Consider the following 22,003-nt stretch of genomic DNA (forward strand, 5'->3'; position numbering starts at 1 on the left):
AGCCAGTGTCTCTCCTTACTCGTATCTCTGCAACCCTCAAATATGATGAGAGTACAGTTGTGCAAGATCTTGCTATAACAGTAGATGTGCTGCTGTTCACTATTATGGTATCCTTATATATAAAGGATGTCTTGTCCTGGCAGCCCAGTGTTTGGCCAGTGTGCATTAGATTAAAAGATAATTTGTGCCATATGTACATTTATGCTTTCCACACAGCACTTAAGGCATAAGAGACGTATAGCTGCAACTATCCTGAACTGACTTGCCCCAGTAGAGAACAAGTGTCACAGGGCAAAGGAGTTTGCACAACCAGAAGGAAAAGATACAGAAGAAACGAGAGAGGGTTGGAGGGAGGAAGCGAATATTGCAACAGTGAAGAGAAGGACATCTACTATTATGGTAAGATTTTACAAAACTGCACTGTGCTACATCAGTTTTGCATTATTTCTAAATGTAAGGGAGAGTTAAAAAAAAAAAAAAAACCTCAAACAGAATGGTAGGTGGAAGAGTAAGAACAACCCTCAACAAACCCACATAAAATGGTTTCAGCAAAACCTGCTCTGACCCTAGAAACAATATCCAAATTATGCTTGGTAAAGGTATGCACTGAAGACCAAGTAGCAAACTCAAGGCTGGAAGCACTGCCCAATCCTTTGTAGAAGGCACCAGAAGAGGCAACATCCCATGTAGAATGAGCTTTAACTGAAGCAGAGACTTTGCCATAAAAAGAATAATAATGCTTAGAAATAGCAAAACCAAAGACCTGGGGTGAAAGGAAACGGAAAACTGATGAGACTTATAAAAACAGTTGTAGTTTTATCCAAATAGTACCTGAGCTGTATTTTGCTAATTGAAATGATGCAGGACTCTCTCAGTAGCAGACTGAGGAGAAGGGAGAAAGGAAGTTGTAGTAATTGATGTAAGGACAGCTCATTCACCACCTTTGGGATAAAAAAATTAGTATGGAGGAACATCCTGTCCCTGTGAAAAAAATTCCAAAAAAATAAGGAATGGCCACAAAGGTTTGGAGCGTAAAACCTACCCAAAAAGGACAGTCAGTAAAAGTCAGCAATAAAATAGTTTTCCAGGTACAATTCTGCAAAGAAGCATTATCTGCAGACTTAAAAGCAGCCTGAGTCAATTTTTCCAAATCAAAATTAAAGTCCTGAGGAGGAATAGACTTTCTTGGATGCCCTATATGTGTAAGGTACATTTAAGTTATTCCACCAGAAAAGAAAAAAATACCAAATCAGAAGCCAAAAAGAACAGACCACCTTGTGAATCACGATTTATTCCAATATGTTGAGTGCTTTCTTCCCCACTAAAGGGACTTCTTCAGAACAATGTAAAAGAAACACCCAGCTCTTTTTATACTTCACCCCAAATTAGACAGTTAAGTCAATTATTAAAACCATCAACAAATACATTAAGTAAAACATTTAAAAATGTATTTAAAATGGACAAAACACATTCACAAATTATAATCAACTTAAAACATTAGTGACTTAATTGTTTAATTAGGGTGGAGTATAAATAGAGCTGGGTGTTTTACATTGTTCTGAGGAAGTCTTTTTAGTGGGGAAGAAAGGGCTCAACATATTGGAATACATTGTGGTTCATCCGTTCATTTTGTCTTCTGATTAAAATATTGTTAAACCTCAAAATGAGACATCAAAGGAGGAGTCAAGGGTAGACTTTCAGAAATGGCTGAACGATGTCCTTCACAGAAGAATAGGCCAAGCCAGATTGGAGCATATCACACAAATGAGAGAGGACCAAAGGAGTCCCCACTGGAAATGGGTCCTGGCTATGAGTATGGCTCCAGGTCAAAACCCTCTTCCATTTGGACAAATAAGATTTTCTGGTTGAGGGTTTCCTTTCCTCCTATAAAATCTGGAGCACGTCCTCAGAAAAGTGTTACTGGAAAGGGATCAAATCCCTATCGCCCACAATCATTTGCAGAGTAGACAGCTGGGGGTGAATGAGAGACTTTGTCCTGTGTGAGGAGAGCCAAATAATGAGGTATCTTGTGATTCCCCTGGTGTGATGCATTAAGAGGGGAACCAGTGCTGTATTTGCTAAAAGGGAGTCACTAGCAGGAATTTTGGGGATTCCAGCTGAATCTTCTGCAGGACTTGTGGAAAAAGAGGAAGGAAAGCATAAAGAAACCTTGCCTTCCATGGAAATTATGGGGCATCAGTCTTCCAGGCTAGATGGCATGGCACTCTGGAACTGAAGAGAGGAAGCTGTGTGTTCCGAGGGAGGCAAAAAGATCTACCATGTCCAGAAACTCATCTGTGTGATGCATCCATTCTTGAGCTGATATTTGGACCTTCTAAGAGCCTGTGCCACAAGATTTTGCTCTGAAGGAATGCACACAGCCTAAAGAGTTAACTGAGAACTGAAAGACACTCCCCCAAGCCTGAAGTACCATTCTGCAGAGAAGATTTTGTGATCCCTTGCTTGTTGACATACCACATCATTGTATAATGTCTGTGTACACCTTTAAGGGGCCTGGAGAGAGAATGGGTTTGAAAAGCTTGAAGGGCAATAATCAGAGCCCTCATCTCTTTGATGTTGATATGGTCTAACTGCTGAAGGGAAGCCAAAGAAATTGAATGTATGGTGACTCAGATGTCCCCCACCCCATGTCTAAGGCATTGAAACTTGCGATGGGACTGAAACCTGAAAGGGCCGGCCTGGGTTGAGAGTGAATTTGTTGAATCCACCAGTCCAATTCCTTTCTGAGACCGGGAAGGGGAACCCTGAAAGTCGGTGTATGACAATGCTACAGCCAATCTGACTTGATGTACCATTGAAGTTTCTGCATGTGCCAAGAGCAAATACCTGCATAGAAGAGGCCATGCATCCCAGGGCTAGAAGAAATTACCTGGTGGCATGGCTGTCAGGGAAGAAGACTGAAAGAAGGCTTTCAATGACAAAACATTTAGAGGCAGAAGAGAGGCCAACATAGGGACTGTGTGAAGCCTGCTACCCAGATGTACATGATCCTGAATGGGAGTCAGAATAGACTTACAGAAATTGATAGTAACCCTCAGAGTTTGAAGAGGAGAAATGGTGAACTGCAGGTCCTGCAATGCCCGATTGGTAGAAGGCGCTTTAAGCAACAGATCTAGACAGGGGAAAAATCTGAATGCCTTGAAGCCTGTAGAAGAATCTAATGTCAAAGCAGATAATTGAAAATGAGAGGAAGATTTATAGAAATGTCAAAACATCCTGAAAAGAGGGTGAATAGGGATATGAAGGTAAACCTCTTTCGATCAGGGACATCAAGAAAGCTTGGGGTAATAAGAGGAAAGAGTTTGAAGACTAGGTATTTCAAAATAAGGGATTTGGAGAAAGGTGTTGAGCCAGGTGAGTTCCAGAATATATCTCCAAGTGCCACCCTTTTGGGGAACCAGGAACATCCTGGAATTAAAACCACATCCCATGTGGGAAGGGGGGAAACAGGTTGAATGATGTTCATTGTGTTACCCTGCTGCAGTCATCACACATGGGTTATCCTGTCGTCAGGTGGTCCCGCAGTCGGCCGGATTTCCAAAGTCTTGGTCTGACGTCTGTTGCTGTCGCTTCATCCCTGACGTCAGTGTCCCAGGGGTACATATATTGCAACCGACGCCATTTTTTCCAGTCTTTCTTGCCGCGCGGTGCCTGAAGCAGAAGCAGTTTGCAAGTGCCGGTCGGCCAACTCCTGAGATTGTTGAATTCGAATTTCAGACTGAAGTCTTCTATAAAGCTAAGTACCCCATTGGGGAAACTTTTCTCCTGTGACTGTCGAATTTGAATTTCAGACCGAAGTCTTATATAAAGCTAAGTACCCCGTTGGGGAAACTTTTCTTGCCTCAGACTGATGTCAGAAAAAGTTAACAATTGCATTTCTTGTGGGAAGCAAATACCTCCATAAGGATTTTCATTCTTACTTCATACCTTGCCTAGGCCCTGATCACAACGTCACTTGTCGATTTTTGTGCTAGGTTTAATAAGTGTACTATTAAAAGATGATTTGATTTTGCATGACACTATTTTGGTAGAAAATTTAACTATAACATGCCGTTGGAGCTACCGACTACCGGTGTGCACAAAAAATGCAGTGCTAAGGACTGACAACCCAGGCCTAAACCCGATTCCGAGGCCTTGGTTGATCCGGTCCTCGGTTCTCAGTGAGGCTCCGACGCAGCCCCTGACTACTGCAGTTCTGGAACCCGAGACCGCTACGGATATTTTGACGGAATGTACTAGGCCGACGCAGCCTTTTACTTCAGGCCCTTCCGATGATTTACCTTCTAAGGACGTTAGTGCTTCTGAAATGCCATCTGTTTCTGAAGGTGTTTTCAGACTGACGACTCTGTCAAAACGTTTTCTAAGTCGAAGACTCTTAAATCTAAAAAGACTACACTTCAGTCTCCTGTTCAAGGCCCGATGCCTAAGAAACAGATGGTCAGAATGGCTGAAGACTTGATTTCTCTTATCAGGGGTTCTCAGCCCCCTCCTGACAAAAGGCCTAGACAAGAGGAAGTTTCTGCTTCCTCTGAGCAACTGTCTATTTCTTCGGATTCCTCTGAGGACCAAGACTATTCCTTCTCTCCTTATGAAGATTCTGATGCTGAGGACTCTATTCCCTCAGCTTCCCCTCCTGAAGACTACTCTTTTGGGGAAACCTTACACACTGAGGGAGCATTTTCACTGGGACGTTCAGGACTACTCTGATTCCAAGAAAAGGCTGAGTTTCTTTTACTCCCCCAACACAGACTTCTAGCCATCCCACCTGTTTTGGACATTGTGGATGTCTGTTTAGAATCCAGTTTCAACCCAGACTCTTTTCCTCCTGCTCCGGCTAAGCCTGACAGATACTACAGAGTACCTGATTCTCTCAGATTTCTTTACAAAAGCCCAGTAGCAGACCCAGAGACTATCTTCCAGGGTCCCAAAGGGGCTAAGGCTTCCATGGCTAAAAACCCATTACCTTCTGAGAGAGTTTCCAGAGCATTAGACAGGTGGGGGAAAGTTTTACACCTCAGCCACATTAGTTATGAGGCCACTAAATTGTCAATTTCATATGCTTTAGTATCAGCAATTTCTAATCTCAGTTAAAACAGAAGATAACCTCCCTTCCCCAACAATCTGAATTGAAAGAAGTACAGAATTTGTTGCACGCCACTGAACAGGTGGGCAAACATACCTTACAATGTGGGTTTGATTCTTTGGAGACTACCTGCAGAGCAGCTGTCACTGGATCGGTTATACGTAGGCATGCTTGGCTAAAGGAACAAAGTCTGCCTCATGTTGAAGCAAAACTACTAGATGCTCCCTTAAAGCAGGATGTTGTTTTGGAGTTAAAGCAGAAGAAGTTTTAAAGAAAATGGAAGATGAGATGAAATCAATGCAAACAGTCAAAGATTTCCTACAAGTTCAACCTCCTCTCTTCAGCAGAAATGGCCAACAAAAAAATAGGTCCTTTCCAGCCACTGACAGACCTCAGAGGAGTAAATACAGGCGCCCAAGGGGCAGAGAACAACCACAAGCCCAGTATAAACCTCGCCAATGGGGCACTACAACCCAGAAGGGAGGAGAAGACAGTTCTCAACCCACCAGTAGGCAAACTCATCTCAGCTGGCCAAGCAAAACTCTTTTGACAGCCCCCTGGGGGGAAAACTAGCACTTTTTGCAGACAACTGGCACATGGTCACAAAGGACAAATGGGTCCTAGACATAATTTTATGAGGATACAGATTCCACTTTCACACCTTGCCAATAAGAGGAATGCCAAACCTGCCACAAAATCAATGGGCAGAGGCACAAAAACAAATTACAGCTCTCATGGCCATGAGAGCCATTCAACGGGTACTGACTCGAGAGCAAGGCCAAAGATTTTACTCAAGGCTCTTTCTAGTACCCAGAAAGGACAATGCTTGGAGACCAATTCTGGACCTTTCAATTCTAAACACAAGTTCCCAAATTCAAGATGCTAACACTACAGCAGCTACTTCCCATGTTGGGTAAGGAAGCATGGCTAGTAATGTTGGACCTCAAGGAGGCATACCTGCATGTCCCTATAAGACAAAGTTGCAGAAGATACCTCCGTTTCATTGCAGGTTCAACCCATTATCAATTCTCTGCACTGCCCTTTGGCTTATCTACTGTGCCCAGAGTTTTCACAAAATGCCTGGCACCAGTAATTGCATACTGTGGACAAAGAGGAATTCAAATTTATCCATACCTGACAACTGCCTCATCCAAGCAGAAAGCAAAGACATTCTCTTACATCATCTGGCTTTTGTGAAGCATCTCCTAAATTGTCTGGGGTACACAGTAAACGAAAAGAAGTCAAAACTAGGACCCTCACAAAAAATGACATTCCTGGGTGCCAGCTTGGACACAATGGCCCAGAAGGCTTATCTTACACCAGATAAGCAACTACAAGTGACTCAATATGTCAAGACAATGGCAACAAAGACCCAATTAACTGCAAGAAAAATTCTGCAGGCTTTGGGCTTCATGGCATCTTGCATACTGATAATACCATTTGCAAAACTGCATATGAGGAAATTACAGTGGTACCTAAAAAGTGTATGGTCTCAACACAGCCACAGCTTGGACACAATGATATCTCTCATTCCCTGCCTTCAACAGGAATTTCTATGGTGGACACAGGCATGTCACCTCAACAAGGGTCAGCCTTTCACCTTGCCTCCAACCAGGCAAACTATCACAACAGATGCTTCAGACTATGCATGGGGGGTACACATGGTAGGTCAATGCATTCAAGGCCTATGGACTGCAGAACAAAGAAAATTGCACATAAATCAAAGAGATGCTAGCTGTACAGAAAGCTCTGACAGCCTTCAAGGATCTACTACATCCTGGACAACTTGCAATAAAGATGGACAACACCACAGTAATGTGGTACATAAACAAGGGGGCACACATTCCTACCCCCTTTGCAGACGAGCAATGATCTTATGGAACACAGCTCTGGCCTACCAAGTCCAGTTACAAGCTCCATTCCTGCCAGAACAGAAAAACACATTGGCAGATGACCTAAGCAGAAACATCAAAGATCCTCACGAGTGGAAACTAGACCCACAAATATTTACAATGATAACTCAAAAATGGGGCCTTCCAAATATAGACCCATTTGCCAGCCCTCAAAACTACCGACTGACAAAATTTTGTACAAGACATTCCACCATCAAGCTTGGAAAGTGGACGCGGTCTCCTTCAGTTGGAAAAACCTGACGGCATATGCCTTTCCTCCATTACATCTTCTCACCAAGGTTTTTCTGAAGGTCAAAAAAGAAAAACCACGACTGATTCTCATAGACCCAGACTGGCCACGCCAGCACTGGTACCCACTATTGAAGAATATGGCTCACAGCCCACCATGGATATTGCCTCAAATACCCCATTTGCTCATGCAACAAAACAGATTCTACACAGCCAGCTGAAAATCTTAAATCTGGCTGCATGGCAAATCTATTAAACATCCAACCAGCTCCTCTTTCACAAGCATTTCTGGATGTCATTCTGGAAGGCAGGAGGCCAAGCATCAGGAAGGTTTACTCGGACAAATGGAAAAGGTTTTGTGCCTGGAACCAAGCTAAAGGCAAAGACACAACTCAACCTCACATGCCTCACATTCTACAGTATTTAGCTGAGATGTTGCACAAAGGACTTTCCTTTTCCTCAATTTAAACCCACCTTTATTTTCAAATCCTCTTCTAAGGCAGTTCCTCAGAGGGGCAAAAAACATTAGACCACCTAGAAGAGCTCCTACACCAACATGGGACCTCAACTTTGTTCTGGAAAAACTAACGTTACCTCCCTTTGAATCAGCTTTCTCTGTAGACCTTCAGTTCCTATCTTGGAAGACTGCCCTGCTCCTGGCAATAACTTCAGCTAGGAGAATCTCAGATTTACAGGCACTAATGGCAGTGGAACCTTTCCTCATTTTTCATCAAGACAGTGTGTGTCTACGAACTAATCCTTCCTTTATGCCTAAGGTGGTTTGCAGTGTAGCTTTAACTCAAACCATCGACCTACCCACTTTCTTCCCCAATCCACAAAACAAAGGTGAGAGACTCCTGCATTCCTTGGACATTCACAGGCAGCTTCGTTACTACTTGGATAAGACTAGGGCTTTCAGAGAAACTGACCAGCTGTTTGTATCCTATGCTACAGCTATTTGAGGGAGGCCTATATCCAAGCAAACCATTTCTAAATGGATAGGCCATTGCATTCGGTTCTGTTATACCCATCATGGGAAACCAGTTCCTCCTACCATTAGATCCCACTCTACCAGGGCAACAGCTACCTCTACAGCCTTTCTAAGGGGGGTTCCCACCAAGGAAATTTTAGAAGCTGCAACTTGGAATTCTGTATACACCTTCACCAAACACTATCACTTACCTCTTTACTCTAAGTCCAGGGTGGGCTTCGCCACTGCAGTTCTGCAGGGCCTCATTGCCTCCACTAATCCTCTGATACCTCCCCCCACGTTAGCTTTGGGATTCTACCCAAGTGTGATGACTGCACCAGGGTAACACGATGAACATAGTACAGTTTTGTACCTACCATAAATGTAGATGTTGAGTGTCCACACTGCTGCAGTCCAGGTTACCCTCCCTCCATCACTTCTGCTCTACTGGCTAAATCTCTGCTATGCCTTACTGATGTATTTGCTTATAGCTAAAGGGATTTTGTGTTTATGCAGTGTTCACACCTTTTGGTAGTAATTCTGATCACCCTTTTGGGGGCACCTGACATCTGGGGCAAGAAAAACTGAAGAAAATGGCATCAGTTGCAATGTATGTACCCCTGGCGCACTGACGTCAGGGATGAAGTGACAGCAACCGACGTCGGACCAAGACTTTGGAAATCTGCCGACTGCGGGACCGTATGACGACAGGATAACACAAGTGTGATGACTGCAGCAGGGTGAACACTCTAACATCTACATTTATGGTAGGTACAAAACTGTACTTTCCGTTGGCTCAGCAGGAATCCTAGGACCTCCAAGAAATGACAAAGTTGTTCCAGAGGTGGTTGAGGACTTCCTGAAAAAGGAGTAGAGACTTCCATACCATGAAGTAACCCTGACAGAACCCAAGAGTCTGCAGTGACGAGACAGCAATGTGGAAGATGAAGGGAAAAGTGAAGGGACAAAGGAACATGTGGTACAGAAAAGCAGGTGTCTCAGATAAAGAAGGCTTCTAGACCTCAGAAATCTGAGAAGCCTTAGTGAGGGGGGGGTGCCTCCTGCCCTTAGAGATGTGTCAGGGTTGCCTGTGAACAAAAGCAGGCCTAGAAGGAAAATTTATCTGGAATTTAGGGCTAGGACAAAACTATGTTGAAGGTCTTGCAAGGCGCGTAGCCTTTCTTTTGAAGAGACTTAAGTCAGCAGCAGAGTCAAAAAGATGAGTATTTTTCAAAGGAGCATCCAGCCACTTTGCCTTAATATCCTTAGGAAAAGACTGGAAATGAAACCAAGAATATCGCCACATGATGGACTCAAAAGCAGTGTAGCCCTAAGAGTTATCATAGCTACATTTATAGAGTGCAAGTCACTTGAGAAGCAGAATCTCAAAAAAAAAGGCAGAGGATTTGCTGTCAGTCAAAGGTAGAGATAACCTGACTAGACTGAGCCATCAAGGTCAGCTTATACGTGATTATGGGGGTCTGATACCCCTAAAGGCCAGAGTAGGAGCATTAACCTTTTTGCCATTCCTGTCCATTGCTCTGTTACCCTTATTTGAAGGCAAAAGTACAGAAGGCTTGTCAGAAGACCGACACCACAACAGGATCAGCAGAAGGATATATTAGAGACAATCCTCAGGAATCTTATAAAATCTGTTGGGTTGCTTAGGAGTAGGGGGCTAAGAAGCAGGAGTCTAGGAAGCAGCAATGAAAGTATCAAGTAAGGCAACCAATACAGTAGCAACTGCTAAAGGTTTAGGAGAATCCACCTGAAGCAATACATATCTTCTGTGAATATCCAACACTTGAAGGAATCCTACTTAGAAGTTCATTGTCCTAACATTGCCCCCAAAGGACATATCTTCAAAAGAAGACTCTGGGGTTAACAGGCTCCTTGTCATTAGAATAGTAAGGCAAAGGAATCTGAGAATAGGACAATGACTCTTCGGCATACAGGGAATCCTCATCCAAAGAATCTGATTCCCCGAAACATTCAGGGGTCAAGATCCAAGGAGGAGCAGGGAGTGAAACCCCTTGAGCAGGGTTCAGGGACGTTAAGGCAGAAAATAAGCCCTGAGTAAACATCTGCCCATTCCCTTTGAGGGTTCATAGGAGAAAACAAATATGCTTTAGCTATTGTCTTTTCTTAGAGGGGTCATTGGCTCAAAGAAATATAGTGGAGGTTCCAACCCATGGCAGGATTAAAGAAGGAAACCCAGGGTGTTCTCCCTGACCAATATCTGTGGAATCCTAGAACTCTACAAAAAAAAAGAAAATGTGGTTCCCCCTTGATGTCAGGAGCAGACACCTGCAAAGCTTCAGTGGCTGTGCAAAAAGAATTTGGGCTTTCTTTGGTGGGGTTGTGATAGAGGAATCCAGTGCAAATGCCAGATGATCTACAGAACTATCACCTGCTTCTAGAGGGACAGCTGGAGTCAGGCAAAGACTTCTTGACCTACTTACCTAGTGAGAGTATCTTGGGGTTAAAGAATTCCAAGATGAGAAATTAAAAAAAAACAAAAAAAAACTGGTAAACATGCAGTATAGAGTTCCAAATGAAACGGTCCAAGCATAAAAAGTGAAAGGAAGTCAAAGTGATGTAAAAATAAGTTTCATAGCAAAGCTTTTTAGATAAAACTCTTCAGTGCTTAAAATCATACTAATTAACCAATTCAAACCAATAGAAGTGCAGCAACAGTAAAATAAATTAGAAAATAAACAATTGTGTGTGTTGGGTGGAAAGACCTCAGTGTTAAATGTTAATACAGTATTCAGGTAGTATGTACCTTTATTTAATGAAGACACAGACAGTTCTGCTGTTATGACATTCATTTACTGCACACTAGGTTTATATCTAGCTCAACAATGAAAGGTATATACATCAAAATGTACTTCAGGTTAGAATAATCAAAGTCTCTGATACAAAAGAAAGTCCCAATCGTTATTGTCTTTTTTGCCTGAATCAGCAGTTTTGAGAAATTGCCAAAATGAGTCTTAACTCTCAAGCATGTCTGCTGAGTTTTTCCATATCTTAAACATTCTCTTCCTGAAGAATAATTCCTTTTGTCCTTGACCTGTCTTGTGTATCATATTGATGAGAAACAGCTGCATACAAGAGTTGGTCTTGACCTGCTTGTAGATAATAAATTTCACAAGCTGCATAGTTTATTAGAGAAAATATTTTATGTCTGATTCTTAACAATGAATGCCATGCTAGTTAACCGTGTGCGCTGTGCACATTTCAATATTTTATGTCTGATTCTTATTAACAATGAATGCCATGCTAGTTAACCGTGTGCGCTGTGCACACTGAAATGCAGAACATTTTACATTTTCAAAGAAAATCCACTGAAGTGCATTTTAAACTGTTCTTTACTCTCACACTCATAAGAACAGGTTTGAAACTCACAGTATCATTTAGCCCAGGAGGCATATCTGTTTGAAAGTAATTAATCCATCTATAATCAGCACAGTATTCGCTCCTCTAATGTTTCTTATAACCCTAAATGTAAAACTATGCATGTTATCTAAACTTAGGATATGTTTAGCTAAGGCATTGCTCTCCACCTCCATACATATATCAGATAGGTAATGGGCTATTCTTTCTTTTAATGTGTGTTTTTCCAACATAAAATGAAGTACATTTTTCACTGGTGGCTTAGTAAACCACATTCTTGGTTTTACAAGTGGCAAATGTATGAAACTAAAATGTCTTGTATTAAGGTATAGAAAAATATTTATATAGTGGCAAAACTGCCAATCATAGCAAGGCACATTATTTTGTTTTAATTATGAAAAAGCATAATGTCTAGAAGTATAAAAACAAGACTAGACACTTGGCCAAAAACAAATGTCTAGAAAACAAATGTACAGAAGTACAAAAACTAATAAAAACAAGAGTAGACACTTGGCCAAAAAAAAAAAAAAAAAGGTACTAATGCAAAAGTTGGATAATGAACAACAATGGGGTAATAAAGCCGAAAAAAATAAATTTTTCATGTTCAGTCAATTGCTTTTGTCCCAAACACCTTGGGGATATCGGAAATCAACTCAATAAAAAAGTTTAAATACCATTTACTACCTAATTAAAAAGTCATGTGACCATTATACTTTAACAGACCCTTATCAAACATTTGAAACAAAATTTAAAACTGTTGTACTTGAATATAATTGTTTAACATTTCATAAATCTTGTGTCCTAGTCTTTAAAATATGGATAATGTAGTTGTTATTGAAACCTGGGGTGTGGTGGAGTTGAGTTTAAATTTCCATGGTACTTTTTTTAAATCTTTCACCACCCACCCTTAACATTCTTAGGAATGATGTCTAAAATACTAAAACTTGGGCAAACCAGGGTATGCCTAAAAAAGGTATTGTTGGGGGCTCCCTGTAGCTATGACATAGATGTTCATAAATTATTTTTCTCAGTTGTCTCTGTTTGCAAAATTTAAAAAAATCCACATTTATGGATGTCCTGAAGAGAGAAACTGGGATTTTCTAAAATATACAAGCTCCACAACATTGTTTTACTTTAGGGTTGGAACTAATGGGGGGGGGGGGGAGGCTTTCACATGTTCAAAAAAAGACTTTGAGGTTTCTACCTGTTTTAAAAACATTTGGTCTGTTCCCTAGGATAGCTATGACTTCAGAATAACCTTTAAAAATAATTAAATTTCTGGTAATTACAGTGGATATAAAAAGTGTGTATACCCTGTTAGTTTTAGTGATGTAAAAAAATGAGACCACAAGTCATTTCAAAACTTTTCCCACCTTTAATGTGACCTATAACCTGTACAATTCAATTGAAAAACAATTTTTTTAGGGTAAAAAATATAAAATAAATGTACGATAATGTGGTTGCATAAGTGTGCACAGCCTTATACTAATGCTTTGTTGAAGCACCTTTTGCTTTAATTATAGTATTTAGTCTTCTTGGGTACACACCTGCCATAAATTAGAGAGACTAACTCCAAATAGAGCTCAGGTGCTAGTAGGATTTTCCTGACATTTTACTCATTTGCATGCTACAGCAAAAGTGATGGTTCGCAGAGAGCTTACAAATCATCAAAGGGAGCTCATTGTTAAAAGGTATTAGAAGGGTACAAACAATTTCCACAGTATTGGATATAGCATGGAACACAGTGACGACAGTCATCAAAATGTGGAGGAAGATAGGGGACAGCAGTGATATTGCAAAGAAATTGATGTCCCTCCAAAATTGATGAAAAGCCAACATGAAAACTGGTCAGGGAGACTGTCAAGAGATGTACAGCAACACTGAAGGAGCTGCTGGAATTTCTGGCAAATATTGGTTGTGTACTATATGTGACAAAAATCTTCTGTATTCTCCATCTGTCTGGCCTATGGACAGGCCTGGCTAACATTTGTAAAATAATAAATGCATCATCTCCCAAAAGCATGTGGGAAAATGTGTTATGGTCGGAGACCAAGGTTGAAAACTTTGGCCACAATTCCAAAAGGTATGTTTGGCTGAAGAACACTTTGCATCACCAAATAAACAACATCTCCACAGTGAAGCATGGTGGTGGTAGTATCATGCTTTGGGGTTGCTTTTCTTCAGCTGGAATTGGGGCTTTAGCAAGGTGGAGGGAATTATGAATAGTTCCAAATACCAGTCACTTTTGACCCAAAACATTCAGCTGTCTGCTAGAAAGCTGAAGATGAGAAATTTGTCCTTTCAGCAAGACAGTCACACCAAGCATACATCCAAATCAACAAAAGAATGGTTTCAGCAGAAGAAAATTGAAGTGTTGGAATGGCCCAACCAGAGCCCAGACCTAAATCCAATAGAAAATATGTGGGGTGACCTGAAGAGGGCTGTGCACAAGAGATGCCCTCACACTCTTGACAGATTTGGAGTACTTTTGCAAGAAAGAGTGGGCAAATATTGATAAGTCAAGATGTGCCATGTTGATAAAGAAGACTGAATGCTGTAATTAAATCAAAAGATGCTTCAGTAAAAGTATTAGTTTAAGGGTGTGCATACTTATGTAACCAGCATATTTTTTTTTTTATTTTTTTTCCCGCTACCAGATTTGTTTTTCAATTGAATTGTACAATTTATAGGTCAAATTAAAGGTGGGAAACGTTTTGAAATGATTTCTTGTGGTCTCCTTTTTATATCACCAAAACCTGACATATTAACAGTGGTGTGTACACTTTTTATATCTATTGTATTTCTTTGATGTCATTGTAAGCAGACCCACAGGCTACAACCATTGTATTAGTAAAATCTTAATTTGCCTTTTTTTTCCCCCAGAACCTTGTTATGTGTAATCCCCTTGAATCTTGAACCCCAACCTTTAACAACCTTGTCACCTATTATAGTTAATAAATCCTGAGGTTACCCTCTTTCTACAAACATTTGAAAAATGTAAACCATTTCCATCGTTAAATTGGTTATATTTGAACACATTGTTGCAGAATGAACTAATTGCCCTTTGTAAATAGTCTTTAGTGAAGTGTGGATGGAAACTCTGATCTAAATAACTATTATAAAAAGTAGGCTTTCTGAAAAGCCTTGAACCAAAAGTTTGAATACCTACATCTTGGTATAAAGGTCGCATCTAAATAATGTATAGTAGTACTTGAACAAGTGAACCTAAAATATGGACGCACACTATTTAAATAGCCAACAAATTGCTCCTAATCATACGTAGAATCCTTCCAAAGAGTAAAAATGTCACCCTGGTAATTTAAATATGTTCCCCATCCTTCACAAAATCTTGAAGTAAAAACAAATTTCTTTTCCCAGGCATAAATGGGTGCACAACTTGCACCCATTGCTACACCCTTAATCTGTTTAAAAAAAATCATCTTTGACAATAAAATAATTAACCAAAATAATTTCCATAACACCCATAAAAATAATTAAGCTGTTGCTCATTGAGGTTAACTCTGATTGCATCATAAAAAAAGCTTCAAGCCAACTTGGTGTGGAATAGATGTGAACAAGTCTAACACATTTGTTGTATAAAGAAAAAAACAATAGTCAATTGTACCAGGTACTAGTTTTGGATGATAAATACCAGGAGTCCTTTAAAAGATTATACACACTTTGAATAGCATTTTTAATCAATAAAAACTCCAAAGGAATATGTTGTAGTCTGATGTGCTGCAATAACTGTATAGGGGTTAAATGTTTCTATGTACCTTTGATATTTTGAATGCAATGGGAATGAGGGGGTGTTTGTTAATTAAAAAAAATAAACTCTTCAGAAATCATGCCCTGTAACAAAGCATCCTTGAAAAATATTTGAATTCTTTTATGTGCCAAAATCTCATTTTTAGTAACTGTAATAATTATAAGTATTATGAAAGATTTCAAGAATCTGACCAGCATAATCAAATTTGTCCATTAACACCACACTCTATCCTTATCTATCTTCATAATCCTAATATTCTCTTCATTCAGTTCATTCCTGCAGTTCAGTTCCTGTTTGTTCATATTTAAAAAAAAATCCCTTCTGGTCCTTGTGAAGAAATTAATACATTTAAACTGATCAAGTCTTCTCAAAAGGTACTATACAGAATGAACAACCCGTTATTGAAATAACACATTCAGAGAAGTTTATATCTAAAATTGAAAGTTAAGTTGTCTTGTATACAATTTAAGCTCTGTTAATATGTTAGCTGGTTCAATTTGAAATGAAGGTACAAATTTAAAGCCTCTTGAAAAGTGAAGAATGTGTTTAATCTGTACTTCTGTATAATCATAAATATTGAAACCTTGTGAAAAAGTCTTCTTTCAAAGGCACTAATAATATTACAACTATATAAAGTGGGTTATTATCACCAAATTTAATGTCAGTTAGTTGCTGTTGCAATTACTGTAGTTCTGAGCCCAGCTTTTGTTCAAAATACCCCTCAGGGTGTGTCTGAGGTAAAAAAAATTATTTGGTCTGTTTTTATTATTCTTTCAGACCTTCTCAAAGGGGGGCAATTAGTCTCATAAACAGTATTGTCTTACTCATCACAATCTGTGATTTGGTATTCATCCATGGCATCATCCTTATCAAGCCTATCCCACAAATTACTTCTATCTCATGAAAATTATTAGAATTATCTGAATTTGGAATTGGATAAGCTACTTGCTTACCATAATCTGCCTTGTCCCTAGATAATGTTTTGTATTTATGCTCTGTTCAGCTTGACCTCTCTTTCTGTCCTGTTAAAAATGTGTTGATATTTTTAATGGTTTAATTTAAATAACATAACAAAAATAGCATTGTTGAAAATTTTCAACTCATCAAGCAAAGTTTGAGTTTTAGAATACTTTAATAATAAAGTCCATCAGTTTGACTGTCGAACATTTCTAACAGTTTTGAAAGCTCAACATTGCCAACTTGTAAGCTGTTGTGAAATGTATACACCCTTAAGCTACTTAGGTATGAATTTGTTTGCAATGCTTTGATCTAAAAATAAATTATCACACTCAACTGCATACCTTATAGAGATTTAATTCGTGTTCATGAATTTTTTTCTGAAAAGACTGGTGGTTCTTTTTGAGCAGTTTTACTTTGTTCCACTGGGAAAACGAGTTACTGGTTTTAATGTAGTCATGAAATTAAAAAATGTGAACTGTTAGCTTCCACTGTAGTTTTTATTTTATTTTTTTTACATGTGTCTAGTCTTGCTTTTAATTGTTTTAATTACAGCATTCTTAAGACATTTGTAGGGCTTTATAGCAGAGCTGTTTCAGATTCCTGCATTTTCTAAATAGAAAACTGGGTGATGAACCTAAACCACATCAGATGTATAGTATAGACCAGTTTTGTCTTAGAAGTTGTTTAACCTTATTGGTATACGCACTATATTGAGTAATGTATCTCAACATATATTTTTAAGTAATATACATAATGTTTACAGTCCCAGTAAATGGGCTTTCCTGTACATATGAGAGATGTGGTCTAGGTACGCCATCTCTTTTCCTCAACACTTGTTTTCTATTTTCTTTTAACAGTTTAACACTATAGCTCCTACATTTAAACTCTGTGACCATCTCCTCTAGCTGTTTGATACAGTTAGATCAATTTAACTGAATGGCTATAAGGAACTGACTGAACACAGTGCATTTGTATACATCTAGCAGTTTTAACTTTTTTTATTTTATAGATTGTAGTACCTATTGTGTTATCTTTAATATCCAGAAGAAAAATGTTTGATTTTGAATAAGTAGGTTAAAATTTTGAGAAGATAGTAGTAGAATCAATATATGTATATATAAAAAAATTCAAAAGTTTCAGTACTGCCTTGCCACACTAAAAAAAGTATCCAAAAACTACTTCAACTTGGTTTCTAACAAAAGTACTAGTGTCCGAAAATATTTATTCCCAGATAGAAAGGTTGGCAACAGTTGTACCTATCACTACTTCTTTCACTTGACAGTATAGGATTTTATCATATAAAAATACAATATTACATAGAAGCTGGTAAAACACAACCAAGGCTCCTCAGTAGTTCACTCGTAATAGATTTATTCACAATGCACCGAAAAACAGTAAAACGTAACAAATGTACATGAAAATAAGAATCAAGTATTAAGTGCTTTTACCCTAAAAAACATAAGGGTATCTTCAGAGTACTGAATAAGTTATCCACACAACAGTTAAATACAAGTATCCTAAATTGCACAACACCTATCCTTGGTTAATTGATTAAATGATTTAAAAGCTTTTTAAAGAAATCATTTATACCTTATTAATAAATATGATATAGATTAAATGAATAAAACACAATGTGATATACTATAATAAATATTGTAAATGTTATAAATGTTTTTAGTATAATTGATATATTGTGATAAATAAATCTTATAGAAAATTCAATTAAAATACTGTCAAACACTAGTGGATGTTGTTATTAGATGATAGTAAAAACAGAGTTAATAATGTGAACATAGTATTTTGTAATATTCCTCCCTTAAAAAATTAACATAATTGTGAACTATTTTGCAGTAAAAAGCACTAATATTTCAAATACAATATGATCTTTGTTTTAAAATGCTTGAAATCGAGATATGTCCATTAATGCCAGGTAAACAACTGGCATTAAGTCTTGACTGCCAGAAACATTCTTTAGCTTCTAACAAATTGTCATAATCCCCTCCTTTTTCCCAATAATTGGGAATTCTGTCTATTACAAAGAATATAAATCTCTTAAAATGCTCACATTTACTGGTGTGTGCATATAGGGCATTCACCATCTTTTTATTTTTGATGTCCCTATTGTGTTTGTTCCAGAATGTTTCCTCACTTTCCTGGTGGTTTTCCCTACATAGTATTCAGGACGAGAAACACATGTAGCCAAATACACCACCATTTTGGTGTTACAATTATAATGTCCTGGGCATTTTATAGATCTGCCATATCCTTGCACCATAGTGTATGGGCCATCATTCACAAATTTACAGCATTTACAAAAACCACACTTACTCATTTTTGACATGGTATATATTCGTCTCTTGTTGTTGTCCATAATTTGAGATTAGTGCCCCGACTGTATGTAACCTTGGGAAAATGCCCTATTGTTTCATTGTATTCTATTGTATTGGCAAAGACACTAGACCAAGTGTCATTTAATATTTGGACTATAGTGTCAGAATTTTCATTAAATGGTAAAATAAACACATCTCTTGTTAATATTAGTCTTTTCTATAGACATGATATTTAGTCTATATCTTAATATTGCTTTATATATAGTGTTTCTTTTCATCAAAACTTCTTCCTTTGTTTGATATACTAAATTTGATGGATAACCCCTATCTAAAAACATGTTACATATTACTTTTAGTTAATGAATAAAATTGATATGTTCACTAATAATACGTGATAGTCTAACCATCTGACCTTTTACAAGATTCTTTTTTTGAAAATGTGGATGGCAGCTATCATAATGAAGGTAGGAATTTTAGTATGTTTTTTTACGAAAAATAGTAAATTCAACCATATCATTAAACTACATACTGATATCCAAGTATTCACACTTCTCTTCATGTACTTTAGTTGTAAAATTAAAAAAAGTCAAAGATGAATCTAAATAGCATATAAATTCACTTAATTCTTCTTTGTCACCCTTCCAAAAAATTAAGATATCATACAGGTATCTGACGTAAAATGATATTTTTGTCCAGAACCTGGATGAAAAGATGCTTTCGGACCCCCAGTGAGCTAACACTAAATTTGCGTAAATGGGAGCACATCTGGCCCCCATTGCTACCCCTGTGCATTTTTTAAAATATTCAATTTCCATATACATAAAATTATTGTGCAGGACCATTTCCATCATCTGTACTAATAACTTACACTTAACTGTGTGTAGTCCACTGTGCCTATCTAAAATTGTCTCAAACATTTCAAGACCCAACTTGTGTGGTATAACAAAAAAATATATTTATCACATCAGTAGTGATCATAATGATACCATTAATATTGTTCTCCATGTTATATATTCTTAATTTATCTAGGCAATGCCAAGAATCTTTGATAATGTGGGGGGATTGATTGAGAATATCTTTACAATAATAATCAATGTACCTAGCTATAGCTTCTAATTTTGAGCCTTTGGCTGAAATAATTGGCCTGAAGGGTGGATTATTCACACATTTGTGTTTTTGGAATGCCAAAAGTTTATGGGGTAACAGGATGTTCCACAATAAGATTCATATTCTTGTTTGTCAATCATTCCTTCAATCAAATAATCATACAGTAACCAGTCTATCTTTGTGTAGGCCCTATTCATCTCAAATTTGGATACTTTTTCATAGGTTTCGTCATCTAACATATTGGTCATTTTATTTATATAGTCTATTTTAGTCATAATTACCACCCCACCACCTTTGTCTGGCTTCATGACTCTATATTTGTCTTTGGTGGTAAGTTCTTTTAAACAGAATCTTTCTGTACTAGTAAGATTGTCTTCTTTAATCAAAGATGTTTTAACCACTCTACATAGTTGTGATTCACATAGCATCTCAAATAGATATACAATAGGATTCTGTGGAGGTATAAATGTACTGGATCTTTTTAAAGCCAACCTACTTATATCAGGTTCTAGAACTTTGTTATGGTTGGCAAAAAACATTTTTAAATTTAACAGTCTCGTGTACATTTTTAAATTAGAGTAATCTACCTATGTCATGTTTAAAATTGGGAACAAAAGTGAAACCTTAAAGTGCAACAAATTGTGAACCAAGATTAGTACCAGTATAATTGTACATACTGAAACCTCCATCTGAAATAATTGTACAGGAAGGTTTTTCTTCTAAATTAATCTCAAAATCACCACCCTGTATCTAATTTTCATCGTTGTCCCCATTTTCACACAGCCCACTACTCTCAAACATCATTAAATAACAGTTCGCAACTTTCACTTAATACAGAATTGTTCGATAGTGGTTACTAGATTTGTTTCACATTCCCTTAGTAATAATTTTTTTTTTCTGTAGGAAGAAACTTTCCTGTATTGCATTTGTTGTGGTTGTCGACCTTGATAATGATCGTAGCCTTTTTGATCTCCTCAGAACAGGTTCATCTAAAAAAACTGTATCATCATTATGTCCTACATTATCATTCATGTTCAACTGTGTCCTGTGTGAATTGTGTTTACGGTTGTGCCTATCATATCTATCAGTGTTCATCACATTCAGAATATACTGTAGCCACCCTTTTGCCTACCTGTTTGTTTGGGATTTTTAAATTCTTTAAAATGTTTGTTAGCCCTTTTATTTGTATAGTGATTACTGTCCCTAAGAAGCTTTTTGTTTTTGTACTCCAACCCCTTCATAACAAAATTATCTAGATATATTATCAAATCTATGTTTGTTGACCTCAAACAACAAATCATTGTGTATACTTTTGTCTAGTTGCATTAACACCACATTAAGTTTACTCAATTTGTTATTATTCCTAATAAGATGCATGAGGTCTAAATCAGTTCTATCATATAAATTAATAAGTTCATCAAACAGTTTATTGTCACCATGGAACCCAAAGGGTAATTTAAAAACATGTAACCCTTTTGGTACCTGTTTCAACTCCAATGACCTCTCTAAAAACGCATTGTCCATCTGTAGTGTTTTAAATTGTTTCAAAAGTCCTTTCAAATTCAGTAATCTGCTGGTTCAAAGTCCCCATGTCCTTGATGTTGGTTTTTAATATATTAGAAAAACTTGGTGCTTGTAATATATCCTTAATGTCTGAAAACTTACTCTTGTTTAAAACACTTTCTTTGCTGTCTCCAGCGTTCAATGCAGAATTCGAAGGTGGAATTACCAGGTCTTGAACTTCCTGTGTTCCTGTTTCCTCCTCCTATTAAACCTGCTGAACTATTGCTAGCTGACGGACAGTTAGGACTGTCACCTGGAGTAGAGTGCAACGTGAATAATTGTTCCTGTGTCTCTGTAATGGTAATATTAGGTCCCAGTTGCAATGTGTTACCATTTTCCTGTATTAATAAAATCAGGCGTTGTCGCTTCCAAATGTTGCTTCAGTAGTTGCTCCATATACAAATAGCAATCCAAAATAAAAGGACCCTAATAGTTTGCCAATAATACAAAAGGTGAATGTGTGAAGAAAATTACTATCAAGGAAAACCGCCTTTGGAACCTCAACCTCTTCTAGTATAGCCACGAACTGCAAAAACTGGTAAAACACGACCAAGGCTCCTCAGTAGTTAACTCGTAATAAATTTATTCACAATGCATTGAAAAAACAGTAAAACGTAACAAACATACATAAAAATAAGAATGAAGTACTAAGCGCTTTCACCC

Source organism: Protopterus annectens, chromosome 9.part0 (genome assembly GCF_019279795.1).
Source record: "Protopterus annectens isolate FY-2018-M chromosome 9.part0, PAN1.0, whole genome shotgun sequence".
NCBI classification, from domain to species: domain Eukaryota; kingdom Metazoa; phylum Chordata; order Ceratodontiformes; family Protopteridae; genus Protopterus; species Protopterus annectens.